Here is a 22,740-nt window from a genome sequence, read left to right as displayed (position 1 = left end):
TGTTGCGTTTAGCCCGGGCTTTCTTGCCTGGAGGTGGAAGGGAAGATGAGGAACCCTCAAGGGGATCACTAGGATGGCGCCTACGATTCGAGGAGGCAGCAGACCTGTCGGAGCCCTTCTTGGTAGACACCATTTTGGATTTTATGAGAGGCCCAAAATGGCGGCAACAGAAATAGCAAACTAATCAGAAGCTCTCCCCAAAACGTCACCAGAGAGACAGGAAAGTCGAGGGGCGTCCTTCAAGTCCTTATCAGTCCGATCGCCCCCTTTCTCTAATCGCCGAAACGTGGAGCCGGCAAATTAAAAGAACCAGCAAGGCGAGCATGCGCAGAAGCCTTATCTCCCCGATCGCTCCTGGGCACGAAAAAAATGAAGCAGAAGGCTTCCCCGGCCGAGTAAGGTGAAAACGCCGCAATTTTATCGGCACGATCGCCCCCAGCGCCAATCAGCTGAGGGAAAGGGGCGCTCTTCAGTCGCTAGCCTCTCAGGCACTAAACGCGACTCTTGAGGGCTGGCTTGAGGCCGCTGAAGCCGGTAAAGCTGCTAGGCAACAGTCTTTTACACGCAGCTAGTACAAATTAAGAGAGGAGTACCTTTTAGCAAGGCAGAAGCCTGCAGAGGCTGAAACGAGGGCACTGGCAGATATACGCAGGTCAGTTCAACAATCAGAGTAATTAGAACAGAGGGAAAAAAACGTTTGTCAGAGGAGGACACGTCCTGTCAAGTGAAGACCGAGACGAAGAACTGGGGCAGCCTCGAAGGGGGCGGAGCTTTGGCTTTGGAAAGTGCTCGGTCATTGGCTAGACTAGACGTATACCCAGACTGACTGACGTTTTTCCCCCTTGTTGGAGAATTGGGGATCGGAAAGGGAGGGATTGGGGGGCAAAGGTCAGTCCTGATCGCACGAGCCATGATCCGGTTGCTGTACTCGAATAAAGAGAAAATTTCCTTAAAGATTGGCAGTTTGGAAATTCATTTATTTTGAGATAGCATTGAAGTCTGACAATATACATACATATACATACATATACATATACATATATATGAGGTTCACTACTTCCTCATGTAAGGGAGCCCTGAAGAACATGTTGCCAAGTAGATACAGAATTGTACCACAGCCATTATACTTGGTGAACACTTTGGGTGTTGAGACTAATCCAAAGAGAAGTGATTTGAACTGGAATAGCTTCTTTTCATACATGAATCTGAGGAACCTCTGATTTTCCGGTCTGGTAGGAATTTGCAGATGAGCTTCCAACAAGCCTACCAAGATTGTTCGATATAATAGTTTTTCCCATGCATTTCTTTATCCCCAATCTGAAGGTTAAATTTTTGATGAACTTGTTCAATGGTTTGAGGTTTAGGATAGTTCTAAAATTCAATAATAACTAAATAAATAATGGCACAATGAACAAAACACTAAAAACACTAAAGATATTATCCTGTGCACAAATCCTTTTCATTTTGTCAATGCCCAATAGCACTCCCTTCAATCTTTGATGATATATCTTATTCCTGCAGATGCAGAACAGCAAGATCTCTTGGCTTTCATTTCAATTTTAGTTCCATGAGACAGTCTCTAGCATATTTGTCTCTGCATACTTATACACAAGTGTGCCAGAACCTCTGCAGTCCAATCACAGGAATTTGATGCTATCAGTTTGAGGAGCATTGTCCTTGAATCATGGTTCTTCAAATCTCTATTTTCCTTATCTACTTCCAATGTCATGGTCAGTTCAGACTTTGAGGAGGAAACTAACAGTAAACAGCTATTTTTCAGAGTTGCCAGGTGAATCGCTTCCTGAGGAACTGCAGGCAGAGAAGGCTGCGCTGCCTGGTAAACAAGAGGCACAGGTCTCTTGGGAATTAGAACTCTGAGCTGCCATTGTCTCCCAGTGCAAGAGCTTTCCATGTGGAGAGGAAAATAGAGCAAAGATGCTCTTTGCAAGAAAAGAATCCTTCTAATTGTGACACTGGACTTGAACTGGTTGGTGACCCTTTTATGATGTTTTGCTTGGACTTCACTTGACCACTCTACCTGCTATTTTGGATCTGGAATTTCTCAAGGCAAGTTTGCTGGACTTTGGAGGACTTGATTTATTTTTTGTATGCGCATGTGCATTTTACTCTCATTTCCTTTACCACTTATTTGTTTCATAAACTTCCCAAATAAAGCCTGAGATAGGACATCCTGTTCAAAAGAAACATGGCATCTTGAGAAATCAGGGCTACCATCACATTTTGAAAAGAAGAAAGGACTAACCACTGCATAGTGTCATAAAAATTGTTTATTTTATGGAGTTTTCCCACTTATTCTTTCCTTGGCTCAAATAGCACTGGGCTCAAATTATTCAGAACTGGATATGTGTTGTACAAATGAGGCAGAGGTATATTCTACCAAGATTATTTTTCAAAAGAAAGAGAGCAATTTTATACACACATTTATTTTCCTCAGGGAAAGAAAATCAATGTTGCAACTCTTCCAAGGAAATCCTCTTTTTTTTTCCGTAATAGACCCACTGAATTTGCTCTCTTCAACTTGATTTCTCTTAAACATTTTAGATAGTCTCACCATTGAGCTGTTAAGACAGTGCAAATACAGAGGAAACAGCCTTGCCAGTAAAGATGTAATAAAACGGGCTGAAAATCCTTTGCACAAAAATGCTAGAAGTAGAGTACAACATGCCCTACTATTACAAAACTGCTAGGGAAAGAGAATGCTAGGTCACAAAGTAAGTGACCTGAAAACTCAGCATTATGCAAAATACGTACATGTATTAAGAACTCATCCAAATTACTTGAAGTTTTACACCGTGTGACCTCACTGAAAAAAAATTACCTTGTTTGAATTATGCCGGTAACTGAGGATATTGCAATGCATTTTAGATATTCTACAAAAAGAATAAAGTGCTTTCATTTAACATATAACAGATGATGCACCTTTGGTTTGGTTAGAGTAAATTCTGTAGGGCAAAACATCAATACTCTTATTGTCAACTTATCTAGAAATGTAAAAGATGTATAGACATAATGTGATTTTTATTTACTTACTTTATTATTGGTTAAATTTATTTGCCATCTATTTCTCTGCAAGGCTACTCTAGGCAGCTAACAACAATAAAAAGGAAGAGAAACTAAAGGTGTGTAAGCAAAATAATAGAGCAATAAAATAAACAATAACAAAGAAACACATTGAGAATAAATACATCAATATGATAAACAAAAAAGATGGAGGGGGGAGTGGAGTCTGCCATCAATCTAGAAACCACCTCCAGTGTGGAACTCCCCCATCCAATCCCCAGGCCAACCTTTTTATTATTTTTAGCTTATATCATTCTGCTCTGTTCAATAAAGCAAAAAATAAAAAGTAAAAAACAATTCAATAAAACGTTCTAGAGGAGGCCTGCAAAAACTGTAGCAGGAAAAGGGATAGACTGATAAATTAAAAATTACCACAACCTCCAAAATAATACCTCACACACTGAGTAGCTGATCCAGAGCTAGCAGAGTGGCGGCACTCTGAACGTGCTTGGCAGCACATCTTTCCACAAAGTGGCAGTGAATTTATTTGCCTTTTTAAAAGTACTCGTGGGGTGCAGGCCTGTTCTAGACTGTAGCTACAACTTGCCAAATAAAACATGAAGTCGATATAAATAAAATTAAATAAAACATAGTATAAACCTGCTTCAGCCAATTTTTACAATTACTCATTAAAACATCTGTTCTTGACCTAGAAACATTTTCTGAAAATGCTATTTCTACAGATTTCACCAGGCAATTCACTATACCCCCCCTAAAAAAAAAAAGCATCTTAATTTAGCGTGCAAACAAACTCAAGAGCATGCTAATTCAATAACAATATAGTGTTATGCATCTGACAGGTTTATTTCTGTAACAGTTTATGTTTTCATTATGTTCTGTCATCTGCTACATGGATTTTGTATTTAAGAGGATCTTATTGCATCTACCATGTTTACTATGAATTTAAAATAATGAATTTACAAAAGATACCTTGTTTAGAAAGTGTTCAAAATTACTTTTTTATTCGTAGCAATAGGTAAAACATCAGTTACTTGATGTTCAAATCCAGACAAATCAATAATACATTATAATTAGTCTAGATAAAATTGAAAAGACCAAAAAAAAAAAAAACAGTTAGATCCAGTACCAGTTGAGGAGTAACTAACACAGTACTTATAGTTTCTTTAAGCATTCCTGTTCATATAATTATTTTAATATCATTGGCTAGCAATCTTAAAAGCCATTAAAAAAAATTGTCTGAAAAAGGACACGGCCTTCTTCGTCTTCTTCTTCCAGCTCATTAGCAGGACAGGCACTACTCAGGACAGATGCAAATGTTACAATATCTAATATCTGACTCTTTATCATTGCTAATGAAAAAAAAACTTCAGTAATACAAATAGAACTGTTAGCTGTCACAGTAAAAATAGGAAAAATTTAAGACAGATAATAGAACATTCGAATTGAGCAAAGTAAGGCAGAATTTGAAATTGAACTATGTACAAATGATGAACATGTAATTGCTAGAAAGGAAAGACTTTTATTGAAATTTGAAATGAAAAAGAAATAGTAAAGGATTGTATAATAAAATGGGCTAAGAACTTTGGATCTAATATACTGATGGAACAGTAGGAAAATACATCATTAAAAGGACTGAAATTTACCTTATATCTTACCTTAGAATTTTTATAAAATGATGTACCATTAGTTGTCTAGATTATATAGTTACTTCAAATTTATGTTAGGAATGTGAACAAAATGAAGGATAATTTGATCATACCAGATGAACTTGTAAAAAACAAGAAATTTCTGGATTGAAATATATATAATACAAAGAATTTTAAAGATCAACATTCAAATGAAACCAGAAATTTTCTTTTTGGGATTAGTGGCAATCAATTAGAAAAGAGCCCTGAAAGACAATATTTATATACAATTACTGCTGCAAGGTTATATGCACAAAAATGGAAAGACTAAAGACCCTACAACAGCAGAATGATTGGAAAAGGTGAAAGAACTAGTAGAGATGGCAAAATTAATTTGTTCGATTAGAGAAACATCAAAAACTATATTTACCAATGCCTGGAAACCTCTTGTGGCATTGCTTCCCAAACCTTTTCCTTCATTACCCAAAACCAAGTATTCTATCAGAAAGTCCTTTTTACCGCTTATTAGAAAGTCCTTATTTAAATGTCCCTGTTGTGATTGGATAACGGATTCATAATTTACCCAGGGGTTTGGGTAAAAGTACCTTGCGGATCTTTTGCTGAAAAAAGGGGAAAATGAACCTGTGATTTATGGCTTCGAAGATTAAAAACGGTAGCTAAAAATAAAATAAAAAATAAATGCCATTCATAACTGTTGTCAAAAAGCTCAGAAGCTGCTTCTTTGTAACCTTTTCTTTTTATTTTCTATTTTTATTTCTTTTCTTACTTATTCACTATGGTAGTCTTTTCTAATGTTTGTATTGTTTTTATTCCCTCTAAAAATCTCTTCAATAAAAATTATATTTTAAAAAAGAAGGGTTTTGTGATACCTTACATTTATCAGTAAGATCATTAAAATCGAAATTCTTTAATCCGCTTGCTGATTTTTTCTTGAAGCAGTGGGAAAGTTGCTGTATATAGTTCCCTGATATAGAAGGAATGTACAGATGTTCCAAGCCCTATAATATATTAAAAGCCACATCTTCCCTTCCCAGCCTCTGAGAAGTTCAGTACATCTTATGCTTTAGCCTCACTATCACTTACAACAAAACAAACTCCTAGGCATTCTTTTTCAAATGTTCTTTTCCTTTTGGAGTCAAGATTTATAGGTGTGCAGATCCACAGATTATATGATCCGACTATCCATTATGTTCATAAATTCTCCTTGATCCTCTCATTCACAGTGAAGTGTTTTTTTTTAATTGTTTAAAAATGGAATTTATAACTATCGATGTGATGATGCCATTTTAATCCAGTAGTACAATAAAAGCAGATTAACAAAATTTCTTTCAATGCTTCCACTGACATAATTGCAAGCTCCCAAGTTGGGAGAATATAAAATAGAATGAAGCTAACTAAAGAAGTAAATGGATTTAAGATTAAGACAAATAACTTTTCTAACTTGCAATTAAGCACTATCTAAGGAAATCAGGCTTGAAGATAAGTATCAGAGATTAAAGGTGACACAGTATAATTCATACAGCTATTATAAACCAGGTCAGAGATAATAGAAGAAAAATTTTAAATGAATCATAGTCTAGTTCATTCAAATAGACCCAATGATTTAAAAAAAATCATTCATCTGTATTTGGTTTTTTAAAAGACAGCATGTTAATAAATATGCAGTAATTTTAATTCTAACAATTCAAAGGATTGAATTATCTATTTTCCTCAGCTAATATTTCTTCAAGTTCAAACTTTATAAAATGAAGCAGACACTCTGAATCAAAATTTCTTTCCTCTCAGAAAAAAATTTGTGACCTGGAACACCACAACTGTAGCTTTTTCCCAGCATCACCCTATCCTGGAGAACAAATACTGAAACAGCGTTCTCTAGTGTGCATGATTCCTCAACACTAGTTAATCCTATCTGTTTTGGTTTCTATTGACTCTAAATATAATACAATGTAAATTGCCTCCAGCTTTGTTAAAATAAATGCTACTTATTTTTTATGCATTTATTAGATTTAGAAAGCTGTTCCATTCTGCATTGATTCTGGGTAGAGGTACAGTTAAAATTGTTATACCGTATTTTTCGGAGTATATGACACACTTTTTTCCCTCCTAAAAGAGGATGAAAATTTGGGTGTGTCTTATACTCTGAATGTAGCCCTGCCCACCCGCCCCACCCTTTGTCCTCCGCGCATCCTCTTCCTGGCTGCAGAGATTGCCACCAACAATGGCTTATGTTTTTGGGCTCCGTGCGTCACAGCTTCCAAACGTTCCGTTTGAGAGCCTTTCAAGGCTGTGGGGATTGCCAAAGCGTATCGCCACCGAAAAACGCAATGTGTTTGGAGGCTGAAAACACAATGTGCGGTGCCCAAAATGGCTACCTGGAACAGCTTCTGCCTTCTCTTACCTCTTCCCGCTTCACCTGCTTTAGTCACTGGAGCTCCCTCTGACGATCAGCTGTGCTTTTGAAGCTGTTTTTCAGCCCCAACGTGAGCGAAGCGATCTTCCGGGCTTTGCTTGCTTTCCTAATTGCTGCTCCCTCCGACAATCAGCTGTGCTTTAGAAACTGTCTTTTTAGCTCCAACCAGTCCCAACATCAAAACCAGTGAACAAACTAATGTGCTGAAGCTGACCAGACTAAGGATACTAGCCAAATGAATACCTGGTAAGCAGAATTTTTTTTCCCTATTTCCCTCCCCAAAAACTATACTCTTATACTCTGAAAAATACAGTAATTTTATTTTACACTTTTAATATTCTGTAAGTCAAGAAAGAAACAAGAATACAGACCACAACAATATTTCAACATTCAAACTATTACATTTATCGAAGGAAGTTATTACTGTTAACATAACTTTCCAGATCTGATAAAAATGTGAGTCATCGCTCTGAGATCTGACTATGACAAAAGACTGAATGGTAATCTGAACCAAGACAAAAGCCAGATGAAACATGTAATGACGTGGATCAAGATTACCATTCTGAGCCACATTACACTACACATTGCACACACACTACACACATGGGGATAGGTTAGACTCTCCAAAAGCTATGAGACTCAGAGTCTCTGCTTCCAATTTAAGAGGCTGAATCAAGCAGCTCAGTCAGGGAGATAGCCTATACAGCAGGGAAATCAATACAGTAAAAACAAACACAACTGCTCCCTAGTGCCTTCAGATCTCACATCTGGTTATTTCTAGTGCCATGGGAATGGGCCATGCATGGGGAAGGTTTGGTAGATATTAGATACTGATTTTGCATTCCAGCTCCTCAATTTTGTATTCTAGCTCTGGAATGGGACAACTCAGTGCAGCCAACTAACCGCAGACATTTTTGTCAATGGAAATCATGTTGCAGAAACAGTGGTGGATAACATTTATCATGTTGAGTTATCCCATGTGGAATTGTCTGTCCTGTGGCATGATGGCCATGGCAGGTTGGTCACTGAAGGTTGCCAGTGGCAAGTTCAGTAAACGCAAGGAAATTAAGTTCTCTTGCAGGCTGCCTGCGTAACACCTCCCACCCAACTCATTCATACCTGTAGTACTCCAAAGCCAATGGGGTTAGCTCAGGGGTCTGCAACCCACGGCTCTGGAGCTACACGTGGCTCTTTCATCCTTCTGCTGTGGCTCCCTGTTGCTCAAAAGATGCATCACAATGTGTGATACCCATCAGCACACAATTTATTGAGATTTTCGACCCATCTTTTATTTTTATTTGGAGTTCAAAATGATTTTGTTGCATGCAGAAATAAAAATTTGTTTTCTCTGTAGCAATTCATTGATTATATAAATGCAACACACATAGTTTTTTTATACATAGCATAAAGGTAAAAAATGACATATGCAGTGTTATCTTCATTTAGAATAGAATAGAAAAGAATTTTTTATTGGCTAAGTGTGATTGGACACACAAGGAATTTGTCTTGGTGCATGTGCTCTCAGTGTACATAAAAGAAAAGATATGTTCATCAAGAATCATAAGGTACAACACTTAATGATAGTTATGGGATACAAATAAGAAATCAGGAAAAGATATCAATATAAATCGTAAGGATAGGTTTTTGTGGCTCCCAGTGTTTTCTTTTCTTGGGAAACAGGTCCAAATGGCTCTTTGAGTGTTTAAGGTTGCCGACCCCTGGGTTAACTGCTGATAGAATACTAAAACCTCATACTCAGATCTCCAATATAAAAGCAATCCAAGATTTTAAATCTTCAGTAATCAATCATATGAGTAATCCCAGAAGCCATTCTGCAAGTAATGGCTTGCACCACAAACAGTCAAATGAACAGTATCCTTGGAATGATGGTAGGAAACAGAGATCATAATCCACATTTAGGAAATCAGCTGCTCAGGCAGCTTCAAGTTTCAGGTGAATTCAATACTCACAGCCTTCCCACTCTGGTTCCCACTGCCCATTTCTCAGCTTGACCTCAAAGAGTCTCTGCTCACTAAAGAAGCAACTTCCCAGCTGCCACATCATCTCCCAATTGATTATGCAACCCAAAGCAGCAGAATTTTTAGTTGGTTGCCAACACTGGGCTAAATGAGAGTTTTCCTTCCTGACATGGAGAGAAACATACTATGTGGCCAAGACACCTACACAAAGACCTGTAGTTTGCACTGGGATGAAATGCTCCCGGTTCGGACCGGATCACCCGATCCGGTAGCGATGGAGGCGGGTGGTTCGGAGAACCGGTAGCAAAAATCCCTGCCCCCACCCCCCATGCCCAACTGAGCCACACAATCATCAGAGGCTTTTTTTTTAACTTTTAAAAGCATTTTTTCTACAACCTCTTCGGCTGAAAAAATGCTTTTAAAAGTTAAAAAAAAAAAGCCTATGATGATCGCGTGGCTCAGCTGGGATCGTCAAAGGCTTTTAAAAGAAAAAAAGCCTCTGCTGATCAGGCAACTCAGCTTGGATCGTCAGAGGCATTTAAAAAGAAAAAAGCCTCTGCCGATCAGGCAACTCAGCTGGGATCGTCAAAGGTTTTTGAAAGCATTTTTTTACAACCTCTTCGCTGAAGAGGTTGTAGAAAAAATGCTTTTAAAAGTTTTTTTAAAAATTCGCCACGCCCACCCAATAACATTACCCTCCCCCTGCCCCCTACCAAGCCACATCCACAGAACCAGTAGTAACAAATTTTAGATTTCACCACTGGTTTGCACCACTGAGACACTATAGACACATTTCTCAATTTTTCCACATTGTCACTCTGCAGTGTTCCAAATCTAACACTACAATCAGAGCAGTCAAAAATCACAGGAAACAAAATCTTCAAAATCCATCCAAGTTCTCCCAAAATAGAGGCATTTGACATTTAATTTCTCCCTGATTACCACCTTGGGAGGGAACAAAGGGATGGACAAAACTTAATTGTTTAATTTATATTTTTAGAAATAGATAGCCAATAATTATTTGCTTGTTTATTCTATTCAACAATCTTTGGAAGATTCCTTACTACATCTGATATGACTTTTAATTAGTCTTCAGACTATTCTCAAGCTTGCAGTATAGACATGACTAAAATATCAGCTACTTATTCTTATCACTCTTCATTTTTCTTGGATTATTTTTACCATCTTGTCTGATTAAAGAGTTCCTGGAAGTTTTCTAATTTCTTTTTTTCTCCTTGTTGTTAATATTCATATGTGTACTTTTGGTTTTTAATATCTTATGTACTTAATTAAAATCCTTTCCACTTCTTCTTTCTTTTGAACAATACTTTAAGCTATCCTAAGTAATCCAGTTAAAAACAAATACATACATTCCCCAACTGGCCTGCTCACAAATTACATTCATTGAGAAATTTTCAACAGATCCCTGGCAAGCAAAATTATCCACTCTAAGACTAGAACCCAACTACATAGAGTAAACCTCCCAAGTATTCTCTTCTACCAGTATAAAGATGTTTTTTTAATAGGAAGCTATCTCTATTCCTATGTGTTTTTATTTACCATATTAACTAGAAAACATTCTTAGAACAATTCAAAACTTTTAATTCTTGGTATTTTATACCAAGTCAAGTTTTCTTTTAAAAATAACACACTGAACTATTGTGCCCTTCTACCTATTATAAGTCAGAAACCACAGTTTACAATTGTCAATGGTTAAATTGAAGATTAAGCCAAAATGAAAGCTAATTTGTTTATTACTGCAATTTTCCATGCTTGCTCTATTTTTCTGCCATGATTTTTCCTTGAGAACTGTACATCATTTACTTAAAAATTTTAAGAGTACTTGAAAATACTTTATATACAAAGACATCTTTAATTAGCAATCCCAAAAACATGATTGTCTGCCTATCGTAAGTTAATACTCACCTCTGTGCAGCAAAACTCCTCACACTTTTGCAAGCAAATGTTCAAGGTCCCTTTCACACTGATCAGCCCATTCAAGTGGTACCCTATAAAATACAAAAGAGAAAAAGATCTCAGTATGTATGTAAAACCATCATAAAATTATATATTCAATCCATCTGCAGGAGAGCATTACTTAAGTCCGTTATAGCTCCACATGCACAATTAGCACATATCTGCCAAAGGAATACTAAACATAGATTTGCTTTTATGGCTAAAAGATGCTACAAGCTTTCTTGGAGGTTTCCAGAATGCTAGGATGTAGGTGGGGAGAGAAATAAGTGAAGCACAAATTGGAAACTAGTCTAATTGTAGTATACCAATGGGGATCTCACTTGAACAAACACTAGAGACAAAAAAACAAAAAACAAAAAGAGTTTCATAACAATAAACCTTACTTTTGGGGTCCACTGAAAAATGATTTTCTGTTATGTTTAATATCAGCTCATAATTATTTAGAACCAATAATTAAAAGACTCCAGAAAAGAAAAACTGAAATTTAATCAACTTATATATTGTATCTCATATGCTACCCCTTTTGCTTGTATTCAAAGAAAAGGAACATTAATACATAACATCAAATTTGGACTAGAATTAGCAGATAACTGTTTTATTCAACACTTGATTATTTAACAATCTGAATGTCATTCATTCAGATTCATTATATTTACAATTAAAGCATCCTTTTTTTAAAAAAAATAGCTTGAATAATACCTACAAAACCTACATTAAAATAGTAAACAACAATAATACAATCGCCACATAGCAATAACTTCCATTTCTACCAACGAATTAAGATACTTAATACACCAGTCTTATAACAGTTGCATAGGGACTCACAGCCTTCAATCACCATAAGCAGCTAAGGCGGGGACTAGAACTAAAGTTTCAGATGCTGCTGAGAAGCCCAACAGGACTAGAAGGGGGGACACTAACATGTAAGTTGTGACACAAATCATCAAATAGCATGAATACTACTTCCATCCTATGCACACTTTATCATTATTATTATTTTTTATTTATATGCCGCCCTTCTCTGAAGACTCAGGGTGGCTTACAATGCATAAGGGCGCCCTTCTCCGAAGACTCAGGGCGGCTTACAATTTGTCCATCCCTTCCATAATCCCTCTGTGGTTACCCTTGGTACACCTCTCTGAAATGAATTCCCACCAAAATAAAATATAATTTGTTACAATTTGGGGTTCAGAGTGAATAAGATTCTCTTCACCACAGTATTTTAGGGTTTATAACATTATTTTAGTCGTATTTTATTTATAATATGTACTTGTGTATGAATAATCTGGTTGTTCTCATTTGTTCAGAGTTCAAAACACAACTTCCTTTGGAAATCCTTGCAAGAATTATGGTAGAACTTCATAAAGTATTACATTAATTTCAGCAAAAGGAACTGTTACCTAGTTTTGTAGTCCTGAATCTGCATCAACAGGGATCAATTACTTCCTATATTTATGGTCTCCGAAGAAAATGAGATCCAGATTTAGTAGCAAGAATTACTGATGATCTTATCTAGATTTATTCAATTCTTCTCCATATAATTCAAGTTTGAAGATGTTATATTTTCGGGGCTAAAGGATATATTTTTGATCCCGATTAAAATATTTAAGAAATGTCAAAACTATTTTTCTACAAACCGTCTAGTACAACACTGAAATTTCAGTGACCATATACTTTACATGATACTTGAAAACCATCTATTTTGTTATTTGGTGAAATGCAGGTTTAGGAATTGAAGCAACACTTCCTTTAGAAGGAACTGGTATAATACCGATACATGTTTCATGCTTCCATATTTTTCAGGTTTACTCTAAAAGTTGTTAAAATGCATTAGGATTAACTTTTACATACTGCATAATAAATATACATTAAAATTATATTTAAACACCACATTAAAATGTTCTTTTTCTGTGTCTAACTCAGTGCATTACCACCTTCTCCAAATATATTCTAATATTTTGTTAATTTAAACCAAAATAAAATTCTCAGAAATCATGGTTTATGATCTACATACAACTATGGTTCCCAAGTCAGCTATAAGCATAATTGAAACAAATACTTCTAATATCCTCCTTATAATTAATTAAGAGGAAAACATGGGAAGAGGAGGTTCATCCATACTCTGCTAAAATCATGTTTAAAATTAACATCTCAAATCTCTTATTATGCCTGATATAATATTTTTGGATCAGTACAAGAAACTCAATCCCCTCCTGACTTTACTGCAACTTTTTTTTAGCATAAGAGAGATATTCACTATTAATATGGCTATCATCAATAATGTAGTTAAAACAGATACCATCTATTGATTAATTCGAGGAAGTCTAGTGTTTTTTGAAGGGAGAACATTTCAGCACATTCTTCAGCCAAATAAATGACCAATGACTTTTTGAAATTAAGGTTTCTATATGAAAGAACAAGATTCTCTTGCTTTATGAAATCATAGTTGAACTTCACTGTTATTAATAAAAATAATGCAGGCCAAAATAATGCAAGTTAAGAGCACTGCCTAAGAGACATGTTATCACAATTCACCCTGAAAAATGGGACCAAAGAAAGAAAGAAAGGAAAAGGGTGAAAGATGGCCAATTCTCAATTCTTATAGTCTGGTTGAATGATCACAAAAATAATGTATCTTTCAGTTTTAAGGTTAATTAATTCTTTTATCTGAAAAAAATAGTCTTGATAAACTTTAGTTCAAAATACTATTTATGTCATATAAGTAAATGCAGGCCATTTTAAATATGCCTTCATATTGCTTTATTCAGTTATTCTATTTAAATGGTTTATCAAATGTAATGTGGCTAGGTGAACAAGATTAAAAACAATAATAAAATGATCTTACACATGTATTTGCGATTATAAGGAAGCAACACATGATACTAAAATTAAATGCAGAAATCATGTTTTCTGGATTGCAGAAAACATGATTTCATCCTTGAAATCAATGATTTTAGGCTACCCTACTTTTTTCCCCAAATCTACAAACAACCTGTGAGATGTTATTTTGCTTTAATTTATCAGTTTTAGGCACTATTTAATTATAACTCTGGGTTAGAAAAATATCTGTTTAAAATGAAGTGCAGATCATGACCTGCAGAGATAATGTATTTGTTGTACTCCCCCCCTCTTCAAGACATCTATTCCTAATTGGCATTTCTAGCACAAGTAAAATAACAAGAGAATCCCTATGAAAAATGTGAAGTTGCAAAGAATTATGTGAAGCTAACAAACAGTTTGAAATCAGTAACAACTTCATAATTTGACAAAGGAGATTAAATGATGCTGTGCAAAATCTATCAACATTCTTCTAGCAAATTCAATGAGGTGATAAAGACAGAATATTAAGCTGATAGATGCCAAATGCTTTACATTAAAATATTGACATATCAAATATAGCCTTCAATTCTCATTATAATATATTTTAATAGATGACTAAAATCAGTTCTTAATTGGACTGATAAATGGAAATACTAAGATTATGCCTCAAGCTACAAGCTTAAATATTTCATAGTTAGCATCTGTTGTCTCCTTTTATTTTTAGCCTTTTAGATTTTTTTAAGCCAAAACACCATCAAAAAAGAAACAATATTTTCTATTCCTGACTCTAATATCTCTACCCAAAACAAATTATAAAAACAATAAAAATTACTGGCACACTGAGGACTAAACTGAGATTTTTTTAAATAAATAGTTACAAAACTGTTGATACAAACCCAACTCAAAAATTGAATTGCAATTTCAGGTAATTAAACTGTGAAATAAAAGTAACTGTGTTGTCATATGAAAACAGAGTTTAGTAGAATATTTTACTGGCTTCCATAAATTATCCTTGCTATACTCTTTTAAAGTAGTATGTCATAAAATTTAACACTGAAAAAGAAGAATACAGAATCAATGGCAATGTAATGGAAAAGAGCATCAGCACCATAAATTCTGTAATATATAGATACTACCTAGGTAATTTATGATAATGATAGAATATTATGAAAGTGACTATATAAACTGCAGTAACAAATAAACATTCAAAATGTTAAAGATCAACATAGACCATTTATCTCTGCATTTACAATTCTACATTGCAGGTCTTCCAGACTGTAGTGCTGGTGATTCATCATAATTAAATTAACTTCTCTATATAGTTTTTATGTGTCTTCATTTTTTAGAATTTACTAAAGCAAAATTATTTTCTGTAGAACAGAACTGGCATTTATTGTGAATAGATCATTTCAGTAAACGTTCAGAAATTTGTGCTAACCATTAGGAAGTTTTTGGGGAAGGGGAATGTTTCACACATTTGAAATTTTCACACATTTGAAGGATTTCTAAGCCATCCCTAAGTATGCAAAAATAAATACAGTCTGACAGAAGTCTCTCCCATCCAAAGATATGTATATATAAAAATAAGTCTAAATAAATGGATTAAACTTAAGACTTCTCCACAACTTGGATGATGATGACGATGAAGGCACTAAGGTGCAATTATAAAATCCATCCATCCAAAGTCACAACTTCCAGTAAGCACTATATCAAACCATCATCACTTTCAATTCAATGCCCATGCTCCTTTAGGAAGGAAATCAACTGGATGCAGAACTGACGATCTACTTTTTACTGGAGTGTTATAAAATAGTATCCTCTTTGTAATATTAGAGGGTCATCAGGATACATTAAATACTGCATTGCTATAACTCTGCTGCTTTAGATCTTGAAATCCTTCCCTTCCAAAAATGAGTAAGTGGCTTTCGTAATCCATTCCAAAATTTATTAGAACTACAGTAAGTGGTTCCATCCCACTCTATGCCAAAACTCTTTGGAGTGCAAGATGAGGGGAAAAGCAGAACCATCTATTTCTGCCCAGTCTTATCCACAATTATTCAGCAGAGTTCATCTCAGTGGGAGGACATAAAGGAAAATGTTTTCTGAATTGGCTTTTGTTCTCCTAGTGAATTCATTATCACAGCTAAAATTCAGATTCTTGGTTTCTGACTGAGCCCACTCCAACCCCAAGCTGTTGAGAGGATCTTTATTTATCTTTACCAAAAGGTGATAAAGATTTCATACTAAAAGTTTAAGGATGCCGAACTTACCAACCCTTTAATTCCAATGAAGAACAACACAAAAATCTTATTTAATTAATATCTTATTTAATTATAACTAAAAATATTTCACTTTGGCTATGAGTTATTTAAAATAATAAATCAGAGATCGTATTCAAAGAAACAAGGGTTTTTGGAAATAAGATGAAATTTATGATGGCAAAAATATTCCTTTATTATTCAGTTGGACTGAACTAATTATTACAAAAGTACAAATTTGACCAATAAACCTAAACTACTATTCTCTTTACTTTTCCAGTTTTAAAGTCAAAGTCTAGACGTTCAACAAAAAGTATTTAGTAATAAAACTGCCTCTTTATTTGTGATCTTTATTCTTCACCTCTTTTGCTGACCATGTTTTTCTTTCTTTCATTGATAGTATTTCCTTTAAATATCAGAACTTATATAAGACCTTGCAAAACCATTCCTTAACCTAATATATTAGCCTGAGCCAAGCACCTTTTCCAAAGTATTAAAGAATCCATGTTCTTTGGATGGCTTGCATGGCTACTACAAAGGTTGTCCAACTGTCTACACTTTATATATGCCCAGCCATGGTGTCAGAGGAAGGTCCTGATGTTTGTGCATACAAGTACAGAAGCTACTGAAATCAACATCTACTCAGTTTTTGGGATGTTAGAAGAATATAAAAAGAATTCATTTTTTCCTTAAAGTGTAAAATATTTTCCTGTCACTAATATTTTTCCATAAGCCCTAGAACTGTATGTATTGTTAATACATTTCTGATTTAGCCAAAGCCTTATTCACATATATTGATATAAGGATAGTCTAAGTCAAAGCGGGGAGGAGCAAAGACGAAAATTATCATGGAAATTTTATACTGAAGATCAAGGAGCAACATTCTTTATCTGTTCATCAGGTGTCAAATAAATTATTGTATTCTAGGAATTTTTAAAATTATTATTAATATGCAGAGAGGGAGGGATAGAAATGCACTCTGCTCAAATCTGTCAGGTGATCCAAACTGTTGTGAATGTAGGATTTCCCTTAAGTTTTTCTAATGCTCAGTGTCCTCTAGCTAATCATATTAATTTATCAAGTTGGTCAACTCTGAGAGGAAAGCATTTACCCTCACAAAAGTTGACCTGCTCTCTCAAGGATAGATACTATATTCTTTTCACAGCCATTTGCAAAATACTAACTAGATGGTAATAGCTTTTTGTTTAATTTAAAAGGCCATCAACATTTCATTAAAACTACTGATTTAGCATCAATTAACAAACCGCAATTTTATCTCACCCCTGCCTCTTACTCATAGTATTTCTTAACTCTGTCCTATAATCTTTCAATCACAGCTATCTGTCATTTGGCAATTGCTGCATTAAACTAATTTTCTTTTAGTTATTCATACTAACCCAGCCAGAAACAAGAGCAGAATGGAGGTCTAGACATCTGCTCTCATAGGATGTGATGCAGAGACATACAAATAGCATGAGAGCTTTTTAAAAGTTGATTTTGAGAAACCCTGTCTCTGATACAGTAAAAATACAAAGGGTTCCAAGGGCAATTAGAAGCCTAGAGAGGCTTATATATGGGAAAACATTTTGAAAGATCTACACCCTTCAGCTTGCCGAAGATAATCAAAACAATGAAGGATAGAGGAAGGTCATTTCCTTTTTTTAATACACATATTTCTGCTAGGGAAACAAGACATTATTTTGGATATCTTTTTTTTTTGTTCTCAAGCAGTATGTTTTAGAAAACAGTGGTTTTGACATAATAGCAATCTTTAAAGTCTTGACTGCTACCAGTAATTACCCATGACAAACAATTCATGCTGGTCATTTGGGGGGAAAATACTAGCTATTACGCTTTTCTGTGATCTTGAATTGGCCTAATAAAAACATTCTGACAACGTGGATTGTATTCATCATAGCCCCACATATTCATAAAATACTGTTACATCCCTAATGGGCAAATGTCTCTGAATTCACTGGAGGGAGTCAACTGGACAATTCATCTGCCCTACTAAGGCAGGAGCTAGTACTACAATAGCTATGTTTCCAAAATGAAGTTAATGCAATTTTGCAGGAAGAACAGAACATATGGAAGAACTTTATTTTAAAGAACAGTAACAGGGAAATCTGCTTCCTTTCTCTCACCTCACAAACCATGAGAAGAAATGTAGGTTTATTACTACACCAGAAGACTACAGCAAATCATAAATTAATATTAAATATGTTTCCATAAAACATGTTTAACAAACATTACACAATAATTCTGTGTATCTACTTGAAACACTTTACAGGTGGTCCTCGCTTACTGACTGCCTCATTTAACAACAGCTCAAAATTTAAGATACTGTTTCATCATGTCTGTCACTGTCACTACTACTAATGAAACATCAGCCTATATTCCTTGTTTCATACAGTACTGTCCAGAAGTTATTCCAGCAATACATACCAGCCTTGAAACCCCACACCAATGAATGTCTATCACTCTTTCTAACCATACTTGGCTATTATAATTTCTAATAGGTTTATTGCAGTGGTGAAATCCAATTTTTTTTACTACTGGTTTTACTACTAATGGCTTGGTGGGTGTGGTGTGACAATGGGCGTGGCAGGGGAAGGATACTGCAAAATCTCCATTCCCACCACACTCTAGGGCCAGTCAGAAGTGGTATTTGCCGGTTCTCCAAACTACTCAAAATTTCCATTGCTTTCATTCTTTCTTTCTTTTTTTTCACTATCAAGTCAAAGCAAAGCTTAAGAGCTTGACATGTCCACGATAAGTTCCATAACATTTTATGGAATATAATTTCCTTTCAATTTCTTCTACATTAAATTTTCTATTGTGTTTATGGCTAGAAAATAATGATTTTAATATTATTTTCATTTATAATTCTTAATAAATTTGCAAAAAAAAAAACAGACAGAAAGTGATTTTAAGGAAAAGAGGATAGTTCATTTACAATAGCCATTGGATGCCCCAGCATTACTCTTGTTCTTGCTAACTAAATCAGTAGCACAGATGTTAACATGTAGAATTGGCAATTCACCAGCAATTATAGCCAAAAGACAGATATGTGGATTGTTATAACTGGGTTCTAAATTAATGAGTAGAAATCTTTTTGTTATGAACGATAACTGACCTAGGAAAGGCCAATCAATGATGGATGAATCCCAATCTGATAATGAAGAGAACCATATTCTGGCAATCAAGCAGGCACCGTGTTGTGAAGATCAGACTTTTATCATCTATACCCAGAAATTTGTTTTTTTAATAGGGCAAGTCCTCCCATATTCACACTTGATACTCATTCCATTTATTGAAACACCTGGCCCTAATTTCCTGCTTATATGAATTGATAGTCTTAGAGGTTCACATGTTTCTTTAGCTTTCAATCATTTTTCCCAATAAATAAATGAGCAGGTATAATTTTTTGACTGATTTATTTAATTGGGCTCTCTTTATCTAGCTTTAGATCTTGTGTGCAGATAAGATCACATTTTAGGTAATATTTGTGCAAAAATGTCCAAAACTTTACAAACTTCTAAGAATCTCCATATGCATAAACAAAAGCTAATACAACTTCCACATAGTACCAAATAAATATAAAAGCATGGTCATTATTTATGTATAATTGTTTACAGATTCAAAATATGAAAACAAGACAATGTTTACAATACAATAGTGTTTAGCTTTATATCACATGTAATTTGTATCTGCTTGTTTTGTAAAGCTACAGATTTATTGAAAGATACAGCTTGACAGATTTTCCTGCAGATATTTCTTTATCAGAACTAGATAACATAGAAGACTGTCAAAACCAGTTCTTTCTTTCCAGAGTGCTGAACACAGCATAATAGATTTAAATTACAGAAAAGGATATTAGGAGTGGGGGGAATCAATTATCCATGATATGCTGGCCTGGCTCTCCTAGATGGGATATGTTCAAGTAGATAGTTTTCAGTCTCATATTCTATAATTGGCTTCCTGCATTGAGCGAGAAGTTAAACATGATGGCTTAAAAGATGTTATCCAATTCTAAGATTCAGTAGCACTGCTTAGCTCTTCGCAAATATTATATCTCTCTCTGTCTCTGTCTGTCTCTCCCTCTCTCTCTCCATCTAATTCAAACTAAATTTAAAGAAAGAAAAGAAAATAGAAAGAAGTAAACAGTGAAAGGAGTAAACAGTGCAGGGAAAAAGAAATAAAAAGAAAAGGAGAATGAAGTAAGAATATAATAAAGAAAAAAGAAAAAAGTATTTAAATAACATACTTCCAACCTTCATCAGAAATATAAACAAATTTAGTAACTCTTAACCATCTCATAATGTTATAAACATTTATCTTTTCATCCCATATCTCATCTCTAAACAAATCCATAAAACAGCATCTTTTCAGTCCTGGTGTCAACTGAAAGTCCAGAAAGTGGATCACTTATTTTAACCTTGACCAAATAAACCAACCTTATATTTCATTTTATCTGTTACTTCTAACAATCTTAATCTTTAGTTTGCTCAAGTATTATTGTAGGATTTTATTTCTCTTCACTTCTTTTTCCCTTGGTTTCAAACATTTCAAAACCTTAGCCGATTTCTTTTGTCATCCAGTGAAATATCCTTTTCTAAATCATTCTTTTGGCCTGTCAGTTGTAAATCCAATTTTGATGCCATCTTTATCTTGTCAGATAAAATTTGTTACACATCTGACAATTCTTCAATAACATCTTTGGAGATAGACTAGCCATAGAAACAAAGATCATTACTTTGTTGATATTGTGGCTACTATTTTCTGATTTCATTCTTCAAGTCTCCTTCAGTGTATTTATTGTCATAAACATCTTGTAGGCCTGTATATCATCTCGCTACCTAAAATCTTTAGAGTCCAGTTTTTGGAATCATGAAATTATTTCTCTGTGTTGTGTCTTGTAAAAACCAGGATCTAAACCAGGATCTATTTCCTATATGAGCAGCTCTTTGTACTTTATAATTACTTCCAAAATTTTATTATGAAAGTTTCAATATTCCAATTTTATCTAGACCTTTAGTCCATTTATAACTTTCTAAGATCAAAATCTTATTTACCGTAACTTTTTGCTGTTTACTTCAAATTCTTTAAATTCTTAAGTTTATAATTAGAGTTTTCTTTTGTTCAGGATTAAAGGCAGACTCACCCGACATTTTCAAACTTGTCATTCCAAAGGTCTCTAATATCTCAGAAGTAGCTAATGAGCAATTTCCAAAAGGGATTAGAAGGTAAACTTTGAAAACTTAGTGTCCTTTAAAAGTCTCCCCGGTGGTTGTAACATGGCCAATTCTGTCATCTCCTGTCACTCACGCCCATAGAAAACCACTGCTGTGCAGTCTCCTCACAGAGAAAACCATTCAGAGCATATGTATGTGATGTTCTGTTCTGTCCTGTCCCCTTCTTATCCAAAGAGGTTCCAAGGAACCAGTGTACTCACCAATTCTTTGCCACAGTTCTCAGTTCAGTCTTCAATTCACCATGCCTCCCCTAGGAATTATCCCTTCTCTACTTCTACCTCATGCACACAGATATAAAATGAAAGCAATTTCCAAAGGTACAATCAGAAGTAGAAAAATGGAACAATCCATCTAAATGGGAGGATTGAGAAATGAGTCAATTCATTAAAACAACCTTTTTTCAGGTTTGTTAAGTAGTTCTGAATTTGTATTCCTATGTCTTCTGAAGTACCTTTTTTGAAGCATGTATACGCCTATTATGTATTAATGGTACCTGATTCTGCATATTCTCAATTATATAATACTTTAGGCTGTTTTTGGAGAAGAAACAACATAGACTATTCTGGGACTGTTTAGAAAACTGAAGAAAAATAATATTAAAATACCAGAAGCCTAATATATCAGCTATTCATTTATGGTACCTTGCACATTCCACTTCACATCTAACAGATCTCTTTCCATATAACAAATCCATAAAACAAATCTGCCTACTGGCTTATAAATCACCCCACTCTTCTTGTACACACACAGCTCTTAAATTTTGACTGCCAGCTTCAGCAAAAATTACAAGAATTCTTCGTTAACACTGCAGGCCACTGATACTTGTTCCTTGATCCCAAGCACATTCTTAATAAAAAGAAAGAATGAGAAGTAATAAACATTTATTGTTTTCAATTGTTTTTATACTTGTGACTAATCACTGAATTTGTTTAACAGGTATGGAAATGTTTAAAAACTGGTTAGCAACAAAAAATAGAATCATTAAGAATATTTAATGAAGAGAGCTCAAATTCTTCAACATTTTGATCCTACTTCCAAGAGTGCTCTATTTCTACTTTATGGGGAAAATCTTAAAGGAGCACTAATACAATCTGTAGAAGTAATTGTTTGCAAATTGTAATTTCACAATGTGAAATTCAAGCTTATGCCTGGCAAGTTTTCCTTCTCACTTTTGATCGTTTGCATTTTACATACTGAAATAGAAAGCCTTATATTTAAACTGGTTCACATTTTTAAAAATACATTACTTTTTTTGGATTTATCCTTCTTGCCAACATTGAAGGAGCAACACATGTTTAATATAGCATTTTGGAAACTATTACTACATCATACATAATCATGTTATTGGGAATC

General features: G+C 34.7%; 1 protein-coding gene across 21 annotated transcripts in view; it reads right to left on the bottom strand.

Annotated features, from left to right (window-relative positions):
- PTPRF (protein tyrosine phosphatase receptor type F) overlaps positions 1–22,740 on the bottom strand; it is a 529,684-nt gene that overhangs the window by 441,687 nt on the left and 65,257 nt on the right. For all 21 annotated transcript variants that reach the window (XM_087889625.1, XM_087889634.1, XM_087889639.1 and 18 more), the window contains one exon: positions 11,004–11,086. The gene's annotated coding sequence lies outside the window, so the exon portion shown is untranslated. The remainder of the gene's footprint in view (positions 1–11,003; positions 11,087–22,740) is intronic.

The sequence above is a fragment of the Pantherophis guttatus genome, chromosome 3 (assembly GCF_059756535.1).
Source record: "Pantherophis guttatus breed Tessera chromosome 3, ASM5975653v1, whole genome shotgun sequence".
NCBI classification, from domain to species: Eukaryota; Metazoa; Chordata; class Lepidosauria; order Squamata; family Colubridae; genus Pantherophis; species Pantherophis guttatus.
Note: the sequence above shows the minus strand (reverse complement) of the source record. Positions and strands in the feature narration are given on the sequence as shown.